This window comes from Chamaea fasciata, unplaced genomic scaffold (genome assembly GCF_029207755.1).
Source record: "Chamaea fasciata isolate MVZ Bird 193981 ecotype frontalis unplaced genomic scaffold, bChaFas1.0.hap1 SCAF_1, whole genome shotgun sequence".
Lineage (NCBI taxonomy): Eukaryota > Metazoa > Chordata > Aves > Passeriformes > Sylviidae > Chamaea > Chamaea fasciata.
The window spans coordinates 65,372,895-65,395,480 of NW_027094086.1; the positions used below are offsets into that span (position 1 = coordinate 65,372,895).

At 40.1% G+C, this 22,586-nt stretch overlaps 1 protein-coding gene across 4 annotated transcripts in view; it reads right to left on the reverse strand.

Moving 5' to 3' along the window:
- Positions 1 to 19,409, reverse strand: part of LOC136290773 (poly(rC)-binding protein 3-like) — a 498,211-nt gene extending 478,802 nt beyond the window's left edge. For 3 of the 4 annotated variants that reach the window (XM_066185139.1, XM_066185096.1, XM_066185105.1), the window contains exon 1: positions 2,189 to 2,547. The gene's annotated coding sequence lies outside the window, so the exon portion shown is untranslated. Of the gene's footprint in view, positions 1 to 2,188; positions 2,548 to 19,134 lie in introns of those variants that run through there. The other variant, XM_066185098.1, reaches the window with a different exon arrangement.
- Positions 19,410 to 22,586: the final 3,177 nt, after the last annotated feature.

The window sequence follows — 22,586 nt, forward strand, 5'->3', positions numbered from 1 at the left end:
TCTGTTTTCCAGCTCTGTAGCCTGCAATAAGTTGCACTGCAAAAAATTGACAGAGCTTTAACAGAGGACTGTTCATTTGGCACTTTCAAAGGATTATCAAAAATCAGTAACTTCAAAATTGATACTGGTTAAGACAGCATGCCTAAAAAATAAGTATTGTAGGATCCCTTCAGAGTCACCTGAAAGCACTTCTTTGTTTTCTTCATCCAACCTTTAGGTCATCCAACATAAAAGAATCATTACCTTGGTTTTTATAATCAAGCACTGTTTTCTGCTTACAACATCACATAAAATCTAAGTTCTTGTATTTTTTCATATATCTCTCTGTATGAATACATATATAACAACTTAATGAGACTCTCATTCTGAGTCCCCACTTCCTGCTGGCATATAGTCCTATTACATTCAAAATACTTAGTGCTTTTTCTTTTTCCTTATTGTTTTCAAGTCATGTATTTCATTCAGCTCTCTGTTACAGTTACAGATAGGATCCAAGGCACTTTTGGAGTCTACTAACAGGTGCTCAAAAATATGTGTAGCTGGGGTTTTGGCTGCTCATCCTTCTTATACTGATCATGCGGTGCTATGACAACATTCTGCCACATCCTGCTCATGTGGTGCTGTGGCACAAGATTGAACACTTTGTTTCAGAAACTGATTTCTGCAGAAAAATACCTCGGAGATCAACACTCCATGCCCACCTGCACCTGCTTTTTTCACCCTGTTCTGGCAGAAAAACTTACTTCCCATGAAAAAAGACTGACCAAAAGGCTTTTCCGGTGTTAGTCCAAGCTTGCAAACTTGCACTTGGAAGTAACAGTTTTTTCTACATGAGATGTGAAATGTATTTATTCCCACTCATTTTTCTGGCTTGACTAAATTTTCCATGATGCTGTTTGCCATCAGATTCCCATGATCCCCTAGATAAGGAAAAAGGCCTCTCCTTATACCAGGTTGCCAGGAAGTCAAGTTCACAGAAAGATATAAGCCCCCTGAACTTCTGGCCACGGAAAAAAGATGACATGGAAATATCTCTAAGATGTCACATTTTAGGTTTTAGCCTCATTTGCACTTTTTAACCATCAGCTTCTGATTTTTTTTTTTTTTTTTAAGATTTTAGATTTGAAGCGTGATTATTTCTGAAACAAGGAAGTGATTTGAGCATAAAAACTGCCTCCTGGTATGCTTTTGGCCTTGAACCACTGTCTGGAGACTTGAAAAAGACAGAAAAGAATTCACCTGGATATATGGTCTTTTGTGCTTATGAGGCAAGCAGGACAAATGAGAATGGAATGCATCTTTGCTGCTGAAATACCATTTTGTATTTAATTCAATTTTGCTTGTGTATCAAGAGTGATTGAGAAAGTCATGTAAAACACCTCAGTGTATGCCCAAAATGAACAAGTCTGTAGAGTAACAGTGCATTCAAAATGTTCCTAATTTTTCCTAATCTTCTTTTGGACACTGAAATCATTGATAAAACTTGTACCAGTCCCAACATGAATAATACATAAGTCAAAAGTTAGTCAAAAATGAACATGGCACACTTTATAACAGCCAACAACCCATAGAAAAGGCAGAATCACCTAGAAGGATAAGAAAGGAATTTTACATAGTTCTCCCATATGAGAGTCTCCCTAGGACCATATATTTCAGTACAGCAGAAATTAAACTTTAAAAACCCCTCAAATACCCATAAATCGAACACTATAAGCATACCTAACAGGGAAAATAAACTTACAGTCAGCTCCAGGTGATCTAAAGTCTTTCATCACTCTAATCAGATTTCTTTGATTTTTAGGTGTTTTGCTGCTGGGGGAACAAATAAATGACAACAACTTGTAGCTTCCTCTCCTTCTATCCTTTCTAATTCCTCCCTACATCCTGGAACAAAACCACTATCTTTTCATTATTTAGAAAATTTCTAATATTTCCTGGAAATAATACAAATACTTTATACTCTTTACGCAAATATTTGTGGATATGTATAAATATTCTATACACCATCCTAGCATCATAATTTGCGGTCTCAAAAACAAGATAAATACTTTTGTAGTTACCATAACTGTTGAGTTACCAACACTTAAATACTTGGATTAGGTAGAACATAAAAGTGACAGAGGAGGTACAACTGACACCAAAGAAGGCTTCAAGCATCAGCACCTTATTATCCCAAAGTCTCTCATACCTTTTCTATGTAGTCTCCCATGGGCAACTCAACACAGCTCTGCCTCCTTCTGTGCTTCTTCTCTCTTCCTTCTGCAGTTCTGGCTCACTCCTTCCTGTCCCTAGCACGGCCACCTAACCCTGCCTGTCCCTCGTATGATGTCTTACCCTGTCTGCCCCCTACACAACCTCCTGTCCCTTCCTCCTTACAGCACAGCCAGCAGACTCCAACTAACCCTCTATCAGCTAACTCACTCTTTTATCACACCCACAGCTGTGAGGGCAAGGCTGTTTTCACTCTTTGGTAATTAACACAACTGCAATATATCAGGGGCAAGATTGCCTTCAGTACTGTCTCTATCTGTCCTCTCACACAAAACTAGAGAAGAAATAAATTTAAATCCAGCTGTATGTCAGGCTGTGTGTCTGTAAATGTATGTCAGCATCATACTGCTTCATCATTTCTTTGTAAAGATTTGCATAAAGAAACTTCAAAACAACAACAGATATTCCAAAGTACACCTTGATTTCAGGTTGCTACATTTCTCCAATTTCTGATATTGGATTTTGCTTTCATAAACATTTCATTAGCATATGTGAAGACCTGCTCTGCCTCTTTGCTGTTTAACAATAGCATAGTATGAACAGGTAATTTGACATGTAAAATAGAGTTTCATCTCCCACAACATTTTTACCTGCCTTTAAGACACTGATCTGTTCTCTGAAACATTTGGATTGGTTGATAACAGGGAATTTTATGTGCCTGACCACATTTCACTTTCTCCAAAGCATAAACATTTTTGGCATGATTTCTTTTCTTTAAATTAATTCTACTTTATTTTCAGAGCCCTTAAAGTTCCTTTTCCTGGAGTTATTTCTTAACTTAAATGAGGTCTAAGGAGAACAAGATCTAGCCCTCCACACTCTCCACCAAGCCTACTAACTTTCTTCAGAAAGCTGCAATAAATTATAGTTCCATGACGCCAAACTCCTGCTGTGTGTTGTCATGGAACCCACATGGTATTTGTTGAAACTAATAGTTTTCCAGGAAATATTCGGTGAATAGATAAATGAAAGTCAGCAACAAGAAATTCTAATCTTGTATGCTTCCAATTAATTCTTCCCATAACAACAGCTATTTTTTTGAGCAGAATACTGTTCAACTGGATGGTTTCCAACCACTCCAGTAAGAAGGGGCTTAGTTTCCAGTGCTATATGTTCCCCAGTTAAACAAGATGCACTTGATCATTGTCTCATAGCAACTGCTTTTAGTCCCAGCTTAACAAGCTTCCCCCAAAAAATATATGGCTGTCCCAGGGCTACCAAAACTCATTTTAAGCTGTTAGTCCTGATTTTCACTATCTGTGTTAAAAACTCATAAATCGAGAGCCTACTTGGAATAAAGTGACTTAGCACTAGGGTTGCTGGCTATTCTCTGTGGTTGGAGCAACTCAAGACCTCTTAGCAGACTTCTGTAGGACAGAGCAGCAATGGTTGCAATGGTCTGTTCTACAAAAGACAACAAAATGGTCTTTTGCACCATGGCACAATGCACTTGTAGGCCCTAAATCTGACAAGCAGGCAGCCCATTCAGGTGAGGCAAGTACTGTCCTGCCTGTATAAAATTTGCTAAAATGGTATCAGTGTGTTCCAGCAGAAGTGAAAGAGTTAAGTAGAAATCTTGTATAAATCACATTTTGCAGGAATCATTCTGTTACAACAGATTGTGGAGCACTATTTTTTCCCACTCTTTCTGATACGAGCACCCTAGGCAAACTTTCTAATTAGAGCAGCAGATGTATGCAGTGCCATGTCTCTGTGAAGTTATTATGCCCAAACCAAATTTTGTCACCAGCAGCCAATAATTCGTTTGCCTACCAAGGGCTTGAAGTGGCCGTATCAATTATTTAAAAACATACTAAGAAGAGGAATCCATTTAAAATCTTCTGGGAAGACCAGTTATAAAACAGTGCATGTTCAGGCTTCATTCACAATATTGTCTTTTTAAAAATACAATATTACTAATTAAGGCTTAGTGCATTAGGCCATTAGTATTTGAGTGATTCATGACAGCATAACGATCTTGCTTATAATTTGTGCCTTAATTTATGGGATACTAAGAAAAAACAAAGGAAAAAAAACTAAGCAATTTGCAAAACTGAAACTCATCCAAAAACTGCTTGCAGTAATTTCTCCTGAAAAGTGATTTCACTGTGTGTAAGTGCTATGCTGGTAAGAAAATGCTTCCTATCAATAATTAAAGGATAATGAAAGTTTCATGTGTCAGAAGACATCCTCAAAACAGGACTAGAAAGAAGATTCCTTTTCATTCAGACCGTCCACATTTTTAAACCTCAAAATAACACCCTTCTCAAAGAAGCATTTAAAATAAACTATTTAATGAAATATATGACTATTCAAAACTCAGCAGAAGTTGTAATAACAATGCAAATTAGCACAATTCTAACAGAAGTTACAGCACAAAACAAAGGTCTGCACAGTGCCAAGCATCCCTGAACACCATAGTTAGCCACAAAAGATGTGGGTGGTTACCATGTCACGGTTATGAACAAAAGCATTACAGAGAGAGTCTACAAACTTTTGTTGATTGCAAGTCTCTTAGCTGTCTAAGAAGGTCCAGCCTTTGTCTGACTCCTCTAGCTGGAGTGTGCTGTGGGTCTGGAGCTGTCAAGGCTTGGTACCCAACACAGAGAGTCTGCAGCTCTCCTCATCTGTACAGGCACACATCTGAAAGAATTTCTAGGGACTGCATTGTATTTTGAGCTCCACATTCTCCTGGGAGATGTGGCTGATATCAGTGAATGAACACAAGAGTTACAGGAGATGAGAGGAGGAAGGCAAGAAGCACGTTGCCAACAGCATTTTAGAAAAGCTGTCTAAAAAATAATAGTAATTCTGCTCTCTGATTTGAAATACCCACACCTAAGACTGACAACAACAGACGCTTAGCAGGATTTTCAAAGAGGTCTTTGGTGTAAAAGCCTCTTTAATATTGATGTAAGTTAGTGAGTGATGCTAGAGTGGGATTTTCCAAGAAGTCTAAGTTTTTGGACAGCTTATCCTCCTGCTTCCTCAACTCCAGTTGTTATTGAACTCTATTGTCATCACACTACATGACAGCACTTACGCTTACAGGCAGGAGGACCAAACAAGCAGCAGCACTCCTCGGGAGAAAAACAGATCCTCTGCTGCCAAGGAGGCACCTTCACCAAGACTTTGCTGCTCCGTGAGTTTGCAAACCATCCTGCAAGTGAGATCTGGTTTGCTGATCAAAACATCAGCTAAACAGCAGAAAGCTAACCCTTGGAACACATGGATGGGTCTGAATGAGGTTACTGTGAGCAAATTGCAGCCAGGATATTTGAAGGCAAGCCAGTCACATTGCTAAAACACTACTGAAGTGCAAAGTCTGCATGATTCCGAATGGATGCTTGGCTTGGCAAGAGGCCACTGACTGCAACTGAGGAGGTGTCTGCTTAAAAAATAACTGAAGTCATTGTAGAGTCTGAAGAATTAACCAAACCTCTAACTAAACATATTTTTGTACTTTCTATTTTAAATGGTTTAATATTACAGAGCTACTCTTCTACGTGGCATTTAGGTGGCAGTTTAGAGCAACATCTGGATTGATGGAACTGTTTATATTTTTAAAAAAGGCCTGTTTTGTGGTGACAAACATTGAATTTGGATTAAACTCTCTTGGTCAGTCTCCCTGTTTCTGCCTCCCAAATGGGCAGGTTAGATTGGAGTCTCCTATATCCAAAAGCCGTAACTTTGAAGGGAACCCTCTCACAGATTTTTCTTCAGTTGCAGGAATTGAAGTTGGACATGTTGTTTGGCAAACCCACTCCCTTCTGACACTGAATATAAGGGCTCCCTTTGACCTCCTGACCTTCCAGTAAAGCCACTGCCTGTTATCCCATGTCTTCGTCTACTCAGAGAACTTGGAGTCTCTAATCCCCTCTCCACCTCTTCTCATGCATATAATTAATCTGCAACTAAAGTTACTATTTAAAAAGTACAGTCGCATCTCGTGATAAGCTTATTTCATCACATTTTGAAACATAGGTAACCTCTGTTCAGTAAATTCAAAACTCTCTTCAACAGGCTCTCTGTTTAGCAGGCTGTGGTACACAAAGTACTCTTGGTAATGAAGATGCATCAATTAGGTCTGGAACCGTCTGAAGATGCCACCTGTTCTTCAGTACTCAACTACTTTGATCAATCTTTACTATGTAGGAGCTTGGCATGACATTAAAGGCCACAGCTGGTATTTCCAGGTTCTTGTACTCATCCAATTTTATCATGACTCGATTACTGAAAGTCAGGTCGAGAAAATCTTAGTTTACATCATCCTCTGGTCCTCCTTCCCCTCCATACTCCCCACAAAAGCTGAAAATCTCTGATTTTGCTTTTCTTAGCTTCATCTCTATTGCCCTATCATATTTCCTTTTGGCTTTTTTCTTTTCTTTTTTTTTCTTTTAATTTTATTTTATTTTATTTTCCCCTCTTGATTTATGGAAGACCTAATATTTTCTAAAGGAGGTAAGAATTAATTTGTAATTAATGTAATCTTACTGATAAAAAGATTTACTTTCTTGATTTGCTTTGGTCATGTAAAAAAAATCCCTGAATAATGAGATGCCACCCACAGTTTGAAAACTCTTTTGAGAGGGCTTCAGTAATAACTCCAAACTATGGGCCCTATGCTGCCCCACGAAAAGCTCTTATAGGTTATATCCAATGACATTATTTGCTATGGTACCTCTCCCTCATGTGCTGATTCTTACCATAGCAACAGCACGTGGAAAAAGAAATTTAAAATCAAAAAGCATCTGAAGCAACCCAGGAAAACAAATCAGACACTGCCATGACATATAATTATTATATTTTTTCCAGATCTATAATTCATTAAAAAAATTTTTTAAAAAAGCTGGTGGGGTTTTCTTTTCCATGTTTTTCTTTAATAACAGCAACATAAACAACACTTCTGTGTGCATTGCTGCATTCTTTTAAGCCAGCATAAGCATTCTGGATTGATGAACAGAGTTAGTGCTAAGGACTCCAGGCTCCAACCTTTTTGCACACACACGCTGACAATCTATTCCCCTACATGGATTTTGAATCCCTTCCATGTCCAGGTCTGCAGGACAAATATGACTCAGAGCTGACTCCTACAAACACTCAAATGCGAAACCGCAGTCCCGCTAGGTTAAATGGGACAAATCCAATGAGGGAAGTTATTTGCCCACATAGGTATACAGAAATCTTGATGCTGTGACACACACCCCTTTCCAGGAAGAGGATATTTACACCAGGATTAAAAGCAGCTCATTACTAATGGATTAATGCCGTGCAGATAACATGCATAGTCATTCTGCAGGCAAGGCAAATGTCAATGGCCCCAGGAGAAGGCTGAAAGAAGTGTTTGGTGTTGGGCAGCTGATACACGAGTTACAGTTCCAGCTGCTTCATTCACTCTGGAATTTTACTGTTTCAGATACTGCTTCTTGTGGCAGTTATAGCACTGTCACAGTAGATGCTACTTATTGTGGTATTTAAAAACATCTGGTAAGTAGAACTGTATCTTATCCATCCATGTTAAATTTCCAACAGAAAAATGACGAATAATATGCAAAGAAGTAGTTTTTTATAAATGAAAAAGGCAGTAATTCCACTTTAAATACTTACTACCTGTATAACATAGTAACGTATAAAATTGCTTAGAATATTTCACATGTAGGGGACTATGACTTTGAAGTTGCAAATGACATAAAGCTTCGATATCATGACTTTACTCCTTGGTTTTTGAAAAAGAACAGAAATAGAAAACGGAAAACATTGTGAAGGGATAGATTATTTCACTTGGAAGAAACCTAAAATGATCATGTAGCCCAACTGCCTGACCAATTCAGGACTGACCAGAAGTTCAAACACATTATTGTCAAAATACCTCTTAAACGCTGATGGGCTTGGGGCATCAATCACCTCTACAAGGAGCCTGTCCCAATATCTGACCATCCTCTCAGTAATGTTTCTTCATATCTTAGTCTTGAACCTTTGCTGGTCCAGTTTTAAACCATTCCCATGTGTCCTATCCAGGAGAAGAGCTGAGCACCTCCCTCCTCGTTCTCTCCTTAGGAAGCTGTAGAAAGGTCACCCTTCAACCTCCTCCAAACTAGACAAGCCTAAAGTCCTCAGATGCTCCTCACAGGACATAGGTTCCAGCTTTGTTGCTCTCCTCTGGACACATTCAAGAACCTTCACATTTTTCTTAAATTGCAGGGTCCAGAACTGCACACAGTACTCAGGGTGAGGGTATGCCGGCATTGGTACCCGCAGCTTTTTGAAAGCTATTTGAAATAAATTCTTGAAACATAAAAATGCCAGCCACTTGAATTTCCTGTCCTCTATTTACATTATACTTCAAGGATCACAAATAAAAAGTACATGTTCCCTTTACCAGTGATTTTAAAACCAGAAAATGTGCTTAGAATCAAAAGTTAGTAATTTCTGGCTTCCCAAAAGAAGTACTTATCTGTAACAGAGTGCCAAAGCCACATGAAATCCAATGCATTCTTGATTAAGAGTATTAGATAGTCTGATATGAAAATAACTTTGCTTAGAGCATAATGGCTACCTCCTATTTGAAAGACTAATGCTAAGAATATTGCATCTGTGCAATTGTTAAGAACTCAACTCTCACCAACTGAAATTTAATCCAAAGGGGAAAGAGGACTTTTTTTCAAACTATAAACAAAGATTCTTTCTGTCTTACTTGAACTATTTATAGGGAGAAAGCAGAACTAAGCCAAATGAAAATGAGTCTGCAAAAACCCTGTGGAGCACTATGCACTGGAAGATCAAACCTCCCAAAAGAGATGTGTGGGTAAGGCTCTTGACATATCATTTACACTCTGAAGGTCAATAGTGAAGTCTGGTTGAAGGTTAGTCATCCATAAATGTGGGGCATGACCAGAAACCTATTGTGCCTAACTCTACACCATCGTCTACCCTCCAAAAGAATTTAGGAGTCATCACTAGAGCTGGCCTCTGTCCAGCAAAAACTTTGCTTTTTAAGTCTAGCAGTGAGCAGGACTGCTCCACACTGAATCAGTAACCATCTTACACTGAAGCTCAAGTACAACAGCTCAAGTAGTCCAAAGACAAAGTAATAAAAGCAGGCCATGAACATATTTAAGGGGAAAAGAAACCAGAAAACTGGAACAGCCTCCAAACGGAGTATGGGAAGTAAAAAAAAAAAAAATCCCTATATAGTTGTAAGAAGGAGTTTGATCAGTACATGAAAGGGATTGTATGACATCTTGGCTGCAAAAGCAAGGGACTGAACTAGATAACCCAGAAGAATCAGTCATATCTTCTTATGAGCATGCAATTCTCTATAGGTATGTTTAAAAGGAGAAAATAAAGTTTTTAAAAAATGTTATGAAAAGACACCAGAACCCATAGAACATGATCAAAGCAAAATCTAAGATCATCAGCTAGCATTTATGATTTCTTAGACTTTCAAAATATTTTATTTAAATAAGTTAGCTAAGATTTTTTTTTAACATACATTTTTTATTCCAGTCTAGACAGCATGACATCATCTGCCTGCATCTTATCTCTCACAGGGCTGGGTAAACTGCTTTTCTTCAACCCTCTCTTTTAAAGAATGGAATCCATAATGTGGTTTAGCATGTGTCTGTGTATTTCTGCACAATCTAATTTCACCATTTAATATTTTAAAATAAATCATTAAAAAGATAACCAATTAGACCTAGGAGCTTTATATTTCATTCATTACAAAACATATTCTGATCTTTGCCTCCTTTTCTCTGAAGACATTTTATTCTGAATTCACTTTTATTCTTTTATATAGTTTCTTCTTATTCCAATAGAAACTTGAATCATGCACTACCATTTAAAAGTAAGCTTAAAACATCCTGCACATGTATGGCACACTGCAGGTGCAGCTCTGAGACGAAAGGGGAAGAAAAATGTTTTGTTTGGGAGCCATAAACACTGGGTTCATAAAAAGTCAGTATGGAATATGCTGGGGGCCAATGATAGAGATGCACATGAAGGATGTGAGATGAAAGCCTGAAGCTTCCAGCAGGACTGCTGAGCACTGGACTTTATCATTCATCACACAAGTAGGTGAAACAAGCCCCAGCTCACAGGCACTGCTCTGCTCAACTGGGGTCATGAGCGACAGGGTCACCGCTTGTGAGGAGTAGGAAAAATGCCCAACTGATCATGTAATTAAAGACTGCATCAGCAGGTGTGTCCATGGATACTGAATTAAATGCAAAGACAACATAAATACTTCCTTTTTGTGACTTTTAAAGGCTTGATTTTGCCTCTTAGTTGTTTTTAGCATCTGATCTTCTTTGCATGCAGCCATTTTAACTGCTCACTCAAAGTACTGTCCCAGGTGGCTTCTTCCTTCCATTGTGTTACCACTCCATGTCTTCCTAGTCACTCTCTCTTCTAAATAATTTGTAACTCAGAATCTCATCAGGGCTTTCAGACCAAGGGTACAGATCTATCATCAGCCTAAGTCAATCTTATGCTGCCATTTCCTACACCTCCCCTCCACTTCGCCTTGAGGCAGCTGTAGTGTTAATCTGAGCAGTTAGTCAGATGGATCAAGGATCTGATTGGGATAAATTTTTATTTTTTTATATTACCAGTTGCAGCACACTGTTCAGAGGAAAGATGGAAGATTGTGCAGGACTCCCTCTGCAGAAGCAGCTGAATTTAAACCAACTTAAGCTGATCTTGAAACTATACTTGAAACTGACAGTGTACAGCTCCCTTTTAAGCCTGCCATTTTGCCTTCTAACGTTAGTTGTGCTTTCTTCCAAACCAGTCTCCAATCTCTGACATTTGTTATGTGGCTTTTTTATCTCACATTCTGTTAAATCTTATTAATCCCATCCCAGAGCAATGTTTTTCCCTCTTCCATCCTCTCTTAAGGACTCGCTCACACTTTTTTTTTTTTTAATTTTTGCATCTGCAGGTACTTTGTTACCCTTTTATTAATTGTTTCCCTGATTCCATATATTCTACTATCTCTGATTCTGCCTTACATTGCTTACACCTCTAGGCTGCACTTGTAGGTGTCACAAACAAGCAAAATCTGCATGAGAGTGCAAATTTAGAAGATGCTTTCAAGATTTCAGCCTTGAAGATCAAGCATGAGTTTGCCTTTGCAATACATACTGGAAAGATCTCACAGGACTGAAGGATCTGATATCATCCATATGGCACTGCAGATTTCACCTTCAGATTTGAAAGAATCAAAATCCTCCTCTTCCCAGATTCTTCCACATTGCCAGGCAAGAGAATTCTGCCAATCCCAAATGCTAACACAGGCACCTATCCCCACTCAAAACACAATTTTAAAACTAAGCTGGTGGCTAGGAACAGTCACATTTACAATTCTTTTCTAGTCTCTACCCCACACTACCACTGAAAGCTAACTATTAAAAAAAGAGAAGGAAAATTAATTCCTGGTCTTTTATTTTACTATTACTGCTGCTTAAAATTTTGCCTGTGTGCTACAAAACCCAGGGTTGGGGGTTGCTGAGATGAGTAATTAGTGGACATCTGTGACACGGAAACACAGAATGGTTGGGGTTAGAAAGCAACTTTAAGATCATATAGTTCTAATCCCCTGCCATGGGCAGGGATGCCTTTTAGTAGATCAGGTTGCTCAAAGCCCCATCCAACCTGGCTTCAAACACTTCCAAGGATGGGGCATCCACAACTTCTATGCATAACCCGCTCCAGTGCCTCACCAGTGCGTCTCATCTCCGACATGTACAGAGTAACCAATGAAGTATCTACCTGCTTCTAGAATTCATAAAATACTTTTATATTAGGTGAAAATCCAAATACAGACAAAATAATTTCTTGCATGTAGATGGACAAGAAGAAACATACAGCTAAAAGACTATATTTTTGTATCATACAGAATTATTGTATTTTAAATATTCCTATACTTAGCATATGCTTTATTTAGACCTCAGATTTTATAAAGAACTCTCAATTTATTTCATCCTGTGATGGAATCAAGCAGTGTCGTGTTGCAGAAATCAAATGAAAGTGCCAAGGAATTTTGGTTTAGTTATGCAGACTGCCTGAAACACGAGCCATCTCAAAGAAGACAAGACTCTCTGAAGTAATAATAATAGATACTTCACACCTTCCCTGTTGTCAGTGTTCTACGAGCCTGTTTGGAGTCTCTCACTTAGGCAAGAAATCCTACTGAAGTCAAGAAATTATTTAACACGAATAGGAATTGCTGAATTTAGCCATAGCTCCGCTATCCCATTTTACAGTTAGGAACAGCATTGCACAAACCCCACATTCAGTGCCACTTTAGGAGATGTTTCTAAGACCTGCCATGAGAACTCCTGAGACATGGATGCTGCATCTGTAATGGTTAAGTGAAAGCTAAGCCTTAACTTTGAATTTCCATACTTTTATCACCCAAGTCGTTCCCCATTCAATACTATAAGGCAAAATGTATAAACCTTTTCAAAAGGCACACAAATGAAACAGAACACAGTTCTCCACTGATATCACAACACGAGAAAGAACTATTCACATTCTTATTTAAATACAAGTATTTACATTTGCTAAGTTCTACATTTCTGTTCCTGTTACAGCCTCAGCTGGGTTATACGAATTTGAAGCCTGATCTATTCTGAGGTGTCCCTGGAAGGTGGCCATCACAGGGTTTGGAATCAGATGATCTTTAGCATCTTGTTCAATCCCAAGTTATTCTATGGTTCTGTGATTCTACAAAATTTCATTAGGTTTCTGCACTGCTGATCACCACTCTAATTTTGTCCGGCAAGAAAGTCCAAAGAAGCTTGGAAGTACATCAAGTACATCATGGCCAGGTACTTGTCTTCTCCTTCAGAAAGACAGGCTTTTTTGTTTATCCTGAGGGGTTTTCTAAGCCCACATCAGGATCCTATTTCCTTCCCAGTTCATGTTCCCTGCATTTCACCATGTTGTCTTTGAATATTGGTATACTCAAGGTTACTGAGGCAGCCATCGTGACCTGAAGATACTGCCTGAAATTGCGAAGGTTGACTTGCAGATGTTTTATACTGAATTCACCAGGTGAAAGAATGGCAATTGTATGACTGGTAAGAGAAGCACAGAGTCATGGTGCTTTATTCTACAGGAGCTCAAAGAACTCCACCACTTTGATTTGCATAAAATTTTCCAACTTTGATTGCAGATTAAAAAATCTTTATGGGAGCTCCAGATGCCTCATGATAAAAGATACTGTTGTATGCAAAGTGCCAGTATGTTTGAAACAGACCACGCCACTATATACATGTGCTGGTTTTAACCGGGATAGACCTAATTTTCTTCACAGGAGCCAGTATGGGGCTAAGGTTTGGATTTTTCCTGGAAAAAGTGTTGATAACACAGGGATATTTTCATTACTGCTGATCAGTGCTTGCACAGTGTCGAGGCCTTTCGTGCTTCCCCAGCAAGGAGAATGGGGGTGCACAAGAAGCTGGGAGAGGACACAGCAGGGACAGCTGACCCCAGCTGATCCAAGGGATATTCCTTAGCATGTGGCACCATGTGGAGCATATAGAGCTGGGGGAAGAAGGGGAGGGATGGCGTGGGGTAATGGGGGGAAAGATGGTGTCTGTCTTCCCAAGTCACTGTTACAGGAGACAGAGCCAGGCTTTCCTGAGCATGACTGAACACCTGCCTGCCCACAGGAAGTGATGAAAAATTTCTACATTTTGCTTGTGTGACTTGTGCTTTATCTGTTAAACTGTCTTTGTCTCAACCCATGAGTTTTTTCTTTTCTTATTTGGACTCTCTGCCCCATCCTGCTGGTGTCACTTATATTAATGAAATTTTATGTTAACTACTAGTTATTAAGATGACTAAGACTTCAAACTTCTGGGTTGGCCCTAAAACCTTGCTATAAAACTATTTTTTAAAATGCATACAAATGAGCCTGTCAAAAATTATTATTAATAAATCCTTCTGCAACTACTTTTAAGTAAACAACAGCCAAATTGTAATCAAGAAAGATATAGTCCTGAGCCAGCCATACCTTGAAAGGCCAACTGAATGAACAAATTAAGTATTTTATCTGTCATTCAGAGAAGACAAGCATTTTGCTTCCTTGGATTAAGTGTCCACAGCATCTAAATATATCTCAAGTATAGATGACAAAGTCAGACGTTGCAGGATCCATAATCCAAATTATTGGATTCATATTCCTTGTTAAAAGCCATGTCCACTAGCAGAAATCAATAGGGCATTATGTATATTGCCCCATAAACAAAATTTAAGTTTTGTTACTGATACAATGGCAGTACTGGAACAGGTACCCATCTACCAGCATGGAGTTGCAGCAGTGGATTGAATAGGAGAAACTTCCTCACCCCAATTTTACCTGGGCTGCTCCTAGCAGATTCTATGGGACATGAGTGATCACTGGGATTTACAGTGAAACTCATTCCGAAAAACTCATTCCCTTTGAATTATGTTTAAAAATGTGTCTCAACTCACAAGACATGAAACCTCATATTTATATCAAGCAAATTCTGAACATTTTAGCTCCATTGCATCTGGTTGCATTTGCTTGGAATTGGTGGAGCAGTTACACTGTGTTGCCCAAAGTTAATGATAATATTCTTTTCCCTTTCCAACAAACACTTTCGGCACACAAAACAATCTCCAGCCTATGCTGGCAAGTAGGATAAAATAGCTGGATGCAAATCCAGGGAAAATTGGAGCAAATAAAAACATGCTGCAAAGAAGAAATGCTGTAGCTGGAGACCCCTCTCCAGATTTACTTTCCACTTGACCTCCTACAAACAGTTGTCATCAGAGAGCTGTGTTAGCACTACCAGACTGTAATTAAGTCTTCCCTATCTAATAAAGGGAAAACCAAGAAGACTGATGACTGCAAACCACAAGACAGAGGAGTTTAATACTGGTAAGGGTGAGGGAGCCCTTTGCTCTCTTAGCCCGGAGTAACTCAGCCACTGCAGCACCACATCATTGGACCCCCTGCTTTCCAGAGAGCCACCCTCTTCCTTTCTCTGCCATGCCTGAGCACTTGTTACCTCTGGCACTCATCCACATGCACCAAGACTGCGAAGGGAACTGCTTGCAGATCTGTTCAGCATCTGGCTCTTCAGAGTAACACATTTCCCAGGAGGAAAATACAAATTTTCTTCTATGCGTAAGCAAGTACAGCCGAAGAAAAATATCTATTTTATTATAAAAACTGTATTTCCAGCAGAAAAATGCAAATAAATAGTCATCTTTGCATAAGTTATCATTCATCCAAACATCTTAAAATTACAAATACACTTGGATGAAAACACACACACATATAGTACCTTTTCAAACTAGTAAGGAAAGAGGTATCTAAAGAGAAAAGTAGAATAATTTTTTCAGATGCAACTGATTTTTAATGTATATTGTGATTGCATTCTACATGGATACAGATAAAATCACTGCTCCCCATCCCCAAAACTACCAGGCAGCCCTGTGATAGCTTTCATTTACGTTGTTAAAAATCTAAGAAAATCCATCCTCAATACACTCTCCTTGATAAGTATATCCAAATGAAACAGCAACAAAATGTCACTGAACATGATGAGTAGTTGTAATTTAGGACAAGGCAAAATATACATGTTCTTCTTTTGTGGAACCACCACATCCACAGAATAAAAATTCCTTTGACAAAGCATTTTAGACTGATATTTCAGGATAATGAGATGCAATAATACAAGAAAATAATTTCAGTTGGTTAGCAGTAGAGAGAAATCCCACCTTACTTTCAGAGCAATAAGGTCTACAAAGTTGGAGTGACTTCTGAACACTCCATTACTTTGTTTATAGCAGTTCATAGCTTTAAAAGGCTTGTATCAAAGACAAAACAAACAAACAAAAAAGGCTTAGAAGTTAGTAAATCCAAGGTCTGATGTCATATCCAAATCTTAAAATATAAGTTAGAGATGTTTAATCTAGGTTAGTACATTACAGAATAAACTAAGTGTAGGTGTGCTGTCACTCATGCCAGTGGGAACAACCCCCAGATCAAACTCCACATTAACCTTACTTCAACACTTTCATATCCAGCTAAAAGCACTCCTGTCTTTCAGCTGTCATAAAAAAACCCCAAACACATGACTTGCTCTTTTTGTGTACAAACATTCTATCCTTTTTTTTTTTTTCACCAGCAGCTAAGCAACCAACTTAAGGTTCTTAGTGTGTAGATTTGTGAAGTGAGCATGGTTTTTCCGGAAACAGTTAAAGGACACTAGGAAAATTCCCTTTAAAAGCTCATGAGAAAAACAATGTTAAGGGTTTTCCATTTTCTGACACATTTTAGTGTTGCTGTGGTAAAAGACAATATCTACCTGTAAACATACAGTATGCACTCAAAGTAAAATCGAAACAAAACGAGATCTGCTGTCAATAGCATCCTTTGAAAATATCCTAAATCCTGACATGTCGAGGCAAAAAATCATGAAGACTGCTGATCACAAGTAACTCCTGGTGACTTCAGGAGGAATAGTGGATATTTCAGCCTTCTGTGGATTAAAACAAGGTGGCATGATTTTTATCTACAGAACAACTGCTGTTCTCTGCTACATGTGATTTTAACAGCAAACTCTATCAAATCAGGAAAACTGTAACACATCGCTGTGCTTATCAAGAAAATATGTTTAGCCAGCAGTCAAGGTTCAGCAAAACAGCAGCTGACAAGCTAACATGCATCACCCATATTTATTTATCTAAACTGCCAGTGCACTGCACTCATTTTCCAACTGTTTTTCTTACCCTGCATCCCTTCAAGGATGATGAACACAGCACATCAGGTGTCTCTCCCCTCACAGCTATCAAGCATTAGGAATGTCACATCTCACTCAAAGCATGCTTCCAACTTTCACAGTCAGCCAGCCACGGGAGAAAAAAAAAAATTCCAAGGCAAACTTGTGTAAAATATTTTAATTTAGGCTAACAAGAAATGATGAAATGACCATTGATAGCAAAAGACTACTTCCATGAATGCTCATTTTTGCTGAGTGTTATCTATGCAGCATGTGGAAAGACAGGATATTCTGGAATTACATTAACTAGACAGGAAACATTAATGTTCCTGTATCCATGAGGGCCTCCAAACACAGATTAAAACAACCATTCTAGCTCATTTGTAAACTTTTAAATACAAAAATGATTCAACCTGTTAGAAAACCATGTATACAAAGTGCTCTTTCATGTACTTTGGATTACCTAGATTTTATAAGTAATTTCAAGTCTCACAGCCAGACCAAGTGTAATACTTTTGAGCAAACATCTGAAACTGTGTACCATTGTGAAGGCAGTTTTCCTTAAAAGTTCTTAAGCAAAATCACCACTTGTTTTGAAACAAACAAGGGAGATGTGAAAAATCCATGAAAAAGAGCTAGAGGCTGTTATTTTGCATTATATTAAGTGACACTTTGCAAATGGCACCCTGCAAGTTATGCCTTAACACCTTGTTAAAATGCAACTAAAATCTGTATTACCCCGCTTCACACACATAGGTAAAATACATAATGGAAGGCACACTAAAAGACTTGGGGGAAATCCATGAAACATATAAATTACTTGATTGCCTCTGAATAATAAAACGTTCCCCAGCAGGTTTATAATAGACTGTTTTACCGTAAAAACACATTTCTGCCATCAATAGGCACAGTTTTCTGAAGAATGAAAAACAGTCTAAAACAACTTTGGAATTGGGAAGTAAGCCAGACTCCAATGCTTCTGCAGGCTGGCCAAACTGATAATGTTTCATGTCTCTTTTTCTTACTGAACACTAATATGTAACAGCAAATTATCTTTTTACTCTGGATCTGGATCACAGCTCTATCTTCCCCACTCACGCCTGGAATAACATTGTCTCAGGCTGCTGGAGAACAGAAATGCTGTCCCTTCACATTAGCTCTAAAGTTTTCTTTTTCTGCACCCCTGAGAAGCCAGGAGAGGAGTGGGAGCCATCACCTTGAAGGTGCCAGTAATGATCTATGGAAATATGTTCCCGAGCACGAGGGACTGAACTCTGTGGAGAGCTCTGTTGCCTTCCTGCATCCCTGACTGGTTTCTCCCCCAGCAGCCTCTGCTATGCTCCTTGCTCTATGTTCAGGGACTGTTTGGAAGCTTTAACACCCATCATCCCAGGAACAAGAAATACAAATGCACTTTGCACACGCACATATGCACACACACACACACACACTAACTCTCGAGACACACGTGCACACACGCACAGCTCCCCTGGCACTACATGCAAATCATTCCAAGTCCCCTGTGTATTGCTTAAAAACAGAAACCAAGCATACACATATTAAAAAAAAATCCCAAAACCACAAACCAAAACAACAAACCAAAAAAAACCCACCCACCCACCACCAAATCCCAACCAAACATCCCACCAAAATATTAAAAAAATAAAAAAAATAAAAAAAAAAACAAACGACGCAGAAAGGAGGAGGGAATGAGGAAGGGAGTGGGGGGTAGGACGAAGGAAAAAACAGAAGCTTGTTTTTTTTTTTTCCTGCTGTTGCTGTGGCTCCCAAGCATGCAGCGCTAAGGAAGAGTAGTTCCCCACTTTCATCAGCCAGCTACATCCTTGGGATAAACGGAGCAGTCCGGAGTGATGCTGAGGCTGCAGAAGGCAAAATAAAGCTCTGCCTGACTCCCCATGAAATTCTCTCCTCCACATCCCCTCCTCCCTAAAACCTGCCCTAAATGGGGGGGGGGGGGGGAGAAAAAAAAAATCAACAACCAAAACCAAAATACCAAAAAAGCTAACCAAAACAAACAAACAAAAAACCAAAACAAAAAACCAACACACAAGGAAAAAAGTGATGAAAAGACACAACTCACCTTAACAGGGGGTGTTGGATGGGGTCAGAGAGGAGGAAGGGTATAAAAAGATCTATTTTTAGCAGAGGTTGTGATAGTATTGAAACACACAGACACAGGGTTTGGAAGCAGGGAGAAGAGTATAAAAAAATGAGGGGAAGAGGAATTATCAAGAACGTGTAAGTCAGTCTGGCAGGAGAGAAGAGAATCCCCAAGAAAAAAAAATAAAAGAAAAAAATAAATGTTAAAAGAAAAAAAAAAAAAAAACCAAAACACGAAATGCCGAGAGGAGAAGGAGGGAGAGCGTGGCGGTGCCGGGGTTGTGTTTTGTTTCTCTTCGCTGGGGGCGGGCGGAGGCGGCGGGGCGGGGGTGTGGGGGGTGTTCGCGCTTTCGGCGAGGGGCCCCTCGCTGCCTCCCCGCGGGGCTGCTGCGGCCCGAGCCTGCTCCCGGCGGCTCCGGGCGGCCGCGCTCCCTCCTCGCCCGGCTCCGGCGGCTGCGGCGGGCGCGGCGCTCCCGCTCCCGCGGCTGGCTGGGGCTCTGCAGCCGCGTTCACGCCGCCGCCGCTCCTCGGCCACCCCCGCGCCCGCGCTCCCGCCGCCGCCGCCCGCGGGCGCCCCCCGCCGCCAGCGCTGAGGGCCGGGGCGCGGGCGGGTTCCGGGCCGGCCGGGACGGCGGCGGGGCGTGGGCTCACCGCGGCCCTGTGCGCCGCCAGCCCGGCCGGGGCTGCCGCGGAGCCGAGCGGGGAGAAGTGTCCGTGCGGGGCCGGGGGAACCGCGGTCCCCGCCCGCGGTGTCCGTGCGGGACCCGGGCTCGCCCTGAGGGCTGCGGGGCGCCGCTCCTGCCGCCCGCACGTCCCGCGGCACCCGGCGGGGAAAGGGAGCTCAGGGCTGGGAGGCGAAAGTTGGGCGTACTGAAAGGCAGCCGGCGTTTTGACAGCTGAACGCTGCTTATCAGCGGCACATCAACGTCGCTCGGTGTCGTTGGGGAAAGCATCGGTAACAAGCCGGGAGGCTGAGAACTGCACTTATTCGTATCGAAAGTAGTAAAACCGCGTTCAGCCGTGCCTTCGACACAGAAGCGTGGCTCACGGAGAGCGGCGCCAGTGGATGATCTTTCCTGGTCCAAATGGACGACGCCACCCGCGTCATTTTGCTGATGAGGGCCGTCGGCGGGACACATTTATCTCAAACAGCTGACAAAATCCAGCAAACCTTTACATGTTACTGAAGGAAGCATTTTACCCGACTTGACACTCTCAGGAGTACTTTGTAACTAAAAATAAATTCCGTAGAAGTTGTTTTTAAGCAGGCAAATATAAAAAATTTTGGACAGCTTTTTACGTTTCATTGCTTAGACTGAAAGAAGTAAAAAACTAAAAAGAAAAAATGGGGAACTTAAGTGAAGATAAATGAATGAGCTTTAAAAAGTGCTTTAGTTCTACCTACAGCACTATTAGCAACTGCAAGTAATATGTCTGTTTATGACTTGTGATTTTGCATTGGCATTGTCCCATAAATGATGAGAGCAAATGCAGACCAAGCTGTTGGATCCATAACCTGCAACTGATACACAAGCTGTGCTTCAGCACCACTGTTACGCTGAGATAAGCACATATAGTAAATAGTAGAAAGATACGCTCCAGTATGCAAACTCTGTAAGTGTGCATACTTACTTCATAAGTACATATAGTAAATAGATGTAGTAAATAGTAAAAGGGTTTATATTCCAGGATATAACCTGGTGCTGAGAAAGACACTCACACTAGTGTCGGCTGTTGATAGCTGGCAGCAGATAAAGGTAGCTGGAATGAGTGTTGTGGTGGTACTGGGGTATGGAATGGTTGCTCCTAAACCCTGTCCTGGGTACCCACAGAGAGGATGTTACGTGAACCAGCTGCCGATGGGGGTCTGTAGGCAGCCTTGATGAGCAGGTCGTGGTGGCCAAACAGTGTGGTGCCAAACCATCAGTGTAGTAGGGCAGGGAATGTGGAGTGCCTAGTTTTACTTGCCATTCATTGTGGCTCTGGCATCACAGGTGCCTTTGGAGCACTCCCACAGGAGCTCTCAGGGATACACTAGTTATCTCTGTGCTCTGGCTTACCACTCACTACTAGCTGAAATGGAGGAGGAGGTAAAATATTTTGAACCCAAGTCTTGCTTAGAACCAGAACTTCATTGCTAAATTAAATAGAAAAAATACATCCTCAGAATGAAACAGAAGTTTTGTTATTCTGTATTTTAACTCCTTCTTTTCCTCCAGATAAAAGTGCTTGTTCTGGGTTTACAAGGAGGAGGAACTGGAAGAATAATGAACTTTCCAAATCTCTCATATGAAGCAGAAATAAGATAAGAGCCTGTAGTTCCTTAAGTGAGCTTCTCACAGGAATCAGAGGAAGAAGATCCTCTTTTGTCTGTTACAGGCTCAATTTGTTCCCATTTCTTCTCCCATTTATTTTTGAACCAAATTGTTCAGCAGTATAAAGGATGAACCCAAGAGTTTACAGGGTCTGGATCATGTCTCCCTTTTTTAAAAAACCAAATGTATACAAAATTATTTGCAGCCTCACTAAGGGGAGTAAAGGCATTGGAAATAAACTTTGTGCTATTTGGGTCTTGATTTCTACAAAAATTAAGTTGAGGAAACACACATTAAAGTGAGGGTAATGTTTTATACATTATGCTAGTAAATATTTTCTTAAATTTCAGTTCATTTTCAAGAAACTGCATCTCAGCATGTATTTACATGAACTCACATTGGTTTTTAATATTTATGAATCATCTTGCACTGTAACAAAAGCATCAGTTTACTGTAAACCACAGGTCCATTCAATATGCAGTGCGAGGCTCTGACCATTGCCAGTTGCCTTAGCTGCTCTGTGCCCAGCAATATCAGGGTAGTACTTACTGTCAATTATAGCTCTGTGTCCCTATTGACTTTCCCAAATTTGCGCAGAGCTATTATTTTTTATTCCTATTAAACACAAACCCAAAACCATAACAAAACCAAAGCCCCCTTTTGATGAATGGCTTTATAGCTGAATGATGAAAAGCACACACACTGGTGGTGTTCAGGAACACCTAAATACAAAATGTTCAAATGCCAGCGTATCTTTGTAAAATGTACGTTTCAGTTTCCATGTCACAGGATCTGCATATTTAATGTCTGATTTGCAAGCATAACTTGGCACTCAAGTCTTTTGCATGCTGGGAAACAGTTTTACAGCTTAAACGTATATTTAAGTGGATGGAAATGATGACAAGGGTTAAAATCAGGGATTTTTTTTATTATCTACAGAGCTCCTGTAGAAATTCTTTTTTCCAGAAGACAGTATATCTGCATTAGCGATAATTATCTAAATTGCTCAAATAAACCAAAGGTAGTCAGAAAGGTTATTGAGAGAACAAAACAGAACATCTAAATTGACACAAAATCCTTCCTCATAGATCATTATATTGCTTCAGAGTGTCGCTGT